This window comes from Benincasa hispida, chromosome 12 (genome assembly GCF_027475165.1).
Source record: "Benincasa hispida cultivar pf3 chromosome 12, pf3_genome.v1.1, whole genome shotgun sequence".
Taxonomy (NCBI): Eukaryota; Viridiplantae; Streptophyta; class Magnoliopsida; order Cucurbitales; family Cucurbitaceae; genus Benincasa; species Benincasa hispida.
In genome coordinates, this window is record NC_143489.1 from 21659844 (window position 1) to 21665843 (window position 6000).

The 6000-nt window shown below is 30.6% G+C and overlaps 1 pseudogene; it reads left to right on the plus strand.

Moving 5' to 3' along the window:
- Positions 1-809: 809 nt before the first annotated feature.
- LOC150031862 (receptor-like protein EIX2) lies at positions 810-3549 on the plus strand (annotated as a pseudogene).
- The last annotated feature ends 2451 nt before the right edge of the window (positions 3550-6000 follow it).

A 6000-nucleotide genomic window follows, 5' to 3' on the forward strand; every position in this document is an offset into this window, starting at 1 on the left:
AATAACATAGCAACTATATACACTATTAAGTTATATATAATGAAAAATATAACATAGCAAATTTGTCTAAGAATTTTGATCATGTTTGGAAGCCATTTGATTTTTGAAAATTAAGCTTACAAATACTACTTCTACTTATAAGTTTCTTTATTTTGTTATCCACTTTTCTGTAATATTGTTAAAAAGACAACCAAAATTTTAAAACTAAAAATATCAGTTTTAAAAACCTTTTTTAAAAAAAAAAAAAAAATTGTCTAGGAATACATGTAGATTTAGAAAACGTAAAAAACTATGTATGAAATTTAGGAGAAAAACAAGCATTAATTTCAAAAATAGAAAATTAAAAATAAAATTATTACCGAACGAAGCTTATAAAACTATATGTTTGTGTTTTTTCTTTCTATATTCCTTCCATTCTATAACCCAGATGATGTGACCCTTGAACATGTGTATTACAAGTAATTACATATGGATATATTAGAGTTATGATTGAAAAATGTTAAAGAATTAAAATTCGTAGACATTTGATGTTTTAATGCGTTAAAACAAGTTGTGTCTATAGATATAACCATTACATGCAAGTCGAGATCATTCACAAGTTGTTTATAATTAGATTTTTAGGTGAAAAGTTTGTTTTACCCATATTATTACATCGTACACCTTAAATATCAATACAAAATTGATATTTACAAATCACCGTGGCTAAAATTATGAAAGGAAAAAGTTGCACTAAAGTTCATTTATTATATAAAATGAGCTCAACTCCTGACCAAATTCATTACATTATTACTCGGTACTTGAATTTCTTCGCAAAATGAGGAAACTTTCAGTAAAAACTTCAATTGTATTGTGTGTATTATCCATAATGCTTCTGCTCCAATTTTGTTTCTCCATAGCTTGCATCCAAAAGGAGCGTGAAGCTCTTCTTCAATTCAAGAAAAGCTTGATGGATCCTTCTCATCGCTTGGTTTCGTGGAATGGAATAGATTGTTGTAATTGGAATGGAGTGAGTTGCAATCAAACAATTGGACGTATTACTATGATTGATCTTCGAAGCGATTATCAAGTTAACTTGATCTACTCACATTTATCTAGCAATTCCATTGACTCTAGCTTGTTAGAGTTCAAATACTTAAATCACTTGGATTTAAGTGGAAACAACTTCAACTGTACTCAAATTCCAAACTTTTTATGTTCGATGGTTGAATTAACATATCTTAATCTTTTCGGAGGCATTCTTTTCTAGGAAAATTCCTCTCCTTTAGGAAATCTTACTAAATTGGATGCTCTTGATTTATCATATAATGAATTCGATTATGCAAGTTGGGTGGAACTCAATGGTGATGTTGAATGGATATCTCACCTTTCATCCTTACAGTTCCTTGGGTTGAGTTGGGTGAACTTTTCGAATACTTCAAATTTGATGCATGTGCTAAGTTCTCTTGCTTTGTTGTCCTCCTTAAGATTGAGTGGTTGTAACCTTCAAAACATCCATTTTTTTTTAAGTTCCTCGAATTATTCATCACTTCTTTACAGACTTCAACTTCTAGACTTATCTTACAATCAATTAAGCGGTCCAACTCCTAAGGCTTTTCAAAATATGACTTCCTTGAAATTACTATATCTTTCCATAAATATGATTACTGCCATTGAAGGTTGGATATCTTCCTTCATAGGAACAATTGTGGGCTAAAAGTAATTGATTTGTGGGGGAACTTTAATCTTGGTGGAGATGTGTTTGGAAGTCATGTGAATGAATCTATGGGTAATTGCAATGAATATGTTCTTCAGGTGCTTAACTTACAAGATACATCTATGAGAACCAAAATTCCAGATTGATTGGGAAAGTTAAAAAACTTGAAGTCCCTTTATCTTGGAGACAATCAAATATATGGTCCAATTCCAGCTTCACTTGAAAATTTATCAAGCCTTGAATATTTAGATCTTTTAAGCAATGCTTTAACCGGAGCAATTCCAACCTCACTTGCAAGATTACTGAATTTGAAGGTATTAGACATATCAATAAATTCGTTCAAAGATGTTCTAACAGAAGCTCATTTTGCGAATCTCACCCAGTTGCACGAGTTATACTTAGGCTACAATGAGCTTCTTTCATTGGACATGAAATCTAATTGGATTCCTCCATTTCAATTAAAATATTTTCATGCAAGTTCATGTGTTCTTCGTTATGGAAGGGAGTTCCCTCAGTGGCTTCAGGCGCAAAAAAGCACTAGTTGGTTTGTGGTTATCCAACATAAGTCTCTCATGTTGCTTACCAATATGGTTCACACCACAAAATCTCACCATTTTGGATCTTTCCCACAACCAAATGGTCGGACCACTTCCTACTAGTATTGCTGATCAAATGCCCAATTTAGAAGTGTTGTTAGTCATGATAACCTTATCAATGATTCTTTACCACTCTCCCTTTGCAAATTGAAGAGTTTATACAATTTGGATCTCTCAAACAATAAGCTATCTAGAACAGTTCAAGGTTGTTTGTTGACTCCAAGCTTGTTTGGTTTGGATTTATCGTCAAACAACTTCTCAGAGACCTTTCCATATTCACATGGGAATCTTTCTGAAATTCGACAACTATACTTGGGAAACAATAATTTCGAGGGATCCATTCCAATTGTTTTTAAGAATTCTAAATTTTTTAACATTTTAGATCTTGAAGGTAACAAATTCACTGGGAACATTCCCACATGGATAGACAATAATCTTAGAAATTTAAAATGTCTAAGACTACGAGGTAATTTGTTGAATGGAACCATTCCTTCAAGTTTGTGCAAGCTCACTAAGTTACAAATTCTAGATCTTGCACATAACCAATTGGAGGGAATTATCCCACCAAATCTCAGCAATTTTGACATAATGACAGGGAAAAGTAGAAATGGCCGATTCATGCCCATTTGTTGGAATAGTTATGACAGTGATATGCTAAAATGCTTTCGTGTTCAAAAAAATGTGGTACAATCTATCAAATCAAGTGATCTTAATTACTCCATGGCACAACTAAAATTCGTGGCGAATATAGACCTATCAAATAATCTTTTAGTGGGTATCATTTCAAGTGAGATAACAATGCTTACAGGGTTGATTGGATTAAATTTATCCCACAACAATCTAATGGGGGCAATCCCTATTAAAATCGGGGAAATGGAGTCATTAGAATCACTCGACTTATCTTTCAATCAACTTTCTGGACCAATTCCTCGGAGCTTATCAAAATTAAATTCATTAGGCACGTTGAAACTGTCCCACAATAATTTCTCTGGCAACATTTCTCGAGAGGGTCATCTCTCCACATTCAATGAGGCTTCAAGTTTTGACAATAATTCATATCTTTGTGGGGACCCACTTCAAATAAAATGTGAGATTGAGAATCCATCTGAACCGTCATTCAAAAGCATCGACAATCTAGATCAAGAGGAAGATAAATGGGAGAAGTTGCTTTACATTACGATAATTCTTGGATTTATAGTTGGATTTTGGACCGTTGTTGGATTTATAGAAATGCTTAAAGGAATTTGCCTTCGTAAATGAGGTAATAATTTTTTTTTGTTTGTTTGCTTTATAGTATATATATTACATAATAGTTAATGCGCTTGATAAATGAATAGAAAGTAGTAAAAGGTCAATTGGTTATTACGGAAATAATAGAATGAATGTCTAATAATTTTTTTCTTGTTTTTTTGGAAAATGGTGGTGGTAAATCTTTTCATGGAGAAGGTAAAAAAGTATTGGTTATTTAAAATGGCGATAGGTTGAAAATTATCTCTGAAAAATGAGGTGAATGTGATATTTTACCACAAAATATTGTAGAGTAATGAATGCTTGTTTTATACAGGTTTTGTTAGCTCTCTATATATGTTTAATCTATCTTTAATCACGGCTGAAAATTTAATGTTTAATGATTGAAAATGTTACTAAGTTAAATTTTTATTTTCGTTTTTAGTAAAATGCATTTGATGAGGATCACTTCTAAATTCATCTTGAATCACATAAAATACTAATATTTAACAATCGACATGAGAACAAATTTTATGGAAAAAGAAAAGATCACAATAAATGAACAATTTGATGCATATCTTTGGCCTACAAACAATAATGCACGGAGTTTTTTTTTTGAAAAATTGGTCCCTTGCAATTTCCTTTAAAAGTTTATAGAAAATTTATTTTAAAGTATGACTCATAAAATTTGGTTTGATGTAATGAAACTTGAATTTAGTCCCAAGGAAAAAGTCTATCTTCCATAGTAATCCTATGACTAATTATGTTCTTTATGATGTTTCCAATAGTAATCTTATGACTAATTTTAGTTAGCTTCTTTATGATGTTTCCCATGGTAAAAATAGTCATTAGAGCTATTTTGATGAATATTAAATTGGTGTTAGTTGACATGCATGTCACTGTAACAAAATTGGAATTTCATGATATTTAAAACTGTCACAATTAAAATTTATTACAGTAAAAGTATGAATATTAATGACAGTTTTGGAAAATGTCATAATTGAATTTTTAAAGACTATAAATAATTGTCAACAATGAACAATTATTTACAATTATAAACTGTCATTGTCAAGTTTAATATGATCGTTTTCATCAATTGACTCAAAATTGGCTTATTGTTGTTTTGTTATAGGTATTGATGACATTTAAATGTCAAAGAAGAATGTACAGTGACATTTTTTTCTTGTCAAGAATATTAGAATCATGACAATTATTTTATGTGAACAAATGTTCTAACATGATACATTTTTATTGTCAAGAAATTTTATATTTATGACACTTTTTCCTCTCTCTTCCTCTTTGTAATTCATTTGGGCATTTTAACTAGGGATCAATATTCAATTTCACTTGTCTAAGGTTTCAAATGCTTATTAAACATCACAATTTTGAATACGTTGCTCAAGGTAATAAATTTCACTTTATTTGCTCATTAGTATTCATTTCATAAATCATCCTAGTTTAATACCTTAACTTTAGATTGAATCTACTAACAAATAGTAATTTAATATTTTATGCAGGTGATGCTGTACAAAAATTCTATGATCAAGAACCTTAATCTTCTTTAATAATCTTGAACTATGGTCAAGTTTCTTATAGTTTTTTTTTTCTTTTTTTCATAATGATCGATGTGATGATATATGCTATTGTATGAATGCAGAAGTTACAACTGATTTGAGAATTTTACATAATTGATGTTCAAGTAAGTCGAAATGAATTTCTCCTTTATGGGTAAAACTTTCAAAATTCTTAGATATTGGTTAAGTTGCTAGTATATATATCTTAAGTTTTATTTGAACTTCTTTGCCAAAGACAACAGTTTTTTGGGCAATTTCTTCTATATCTCATATCTCTGTATCATATCCCTTATAGTAATTGGTACTTGGTCAGGCAGAATTTGTCTCCTAAGTTTGGATTAAATAATTTTAATCGTTTCCATCAAAAAGTGTAGTAGGTAGCACGAGTCGAACACAGGAAACCATTGAATCTCTCAGTCAAATTGTTTACGGCTCAAAGTAACTGAAGGGAGGCTTGCAATTGGTTGATTACAAGAAAAATTAAATTGCATAAAATAAAGCTGAGATTTAATTCGAAAAATTAAATATCTAGCCTAAGCTTTCAAGTTATTCCCCAAATTGCAACTTAATCATGGATTCATCCGATTAATTCCTAAATTGTCTAAGTTTAGCCAACTCACCTAGAAATGCTAGGTGAGACACTACAAGAAAATTTGTCAACGAAACACATGCCGATAGCAAAAAATTCTTCGGCAAAAAAGGGCTTGTTTCTTTATACCTCAAGGTCAAACATATGTCTCTACATACATGTTTAAGCAACAAGATAACCTTGGGTATTAGTTTATTGGTTTATGGATTAATGCAACTAAACGTCGAATAAAATATCACACATTTTATTAGATAAATAAAATGTTTGTACAATACAATTACAAACTATAAGACCCTACCAAATTTAGGACATCAACCCCAA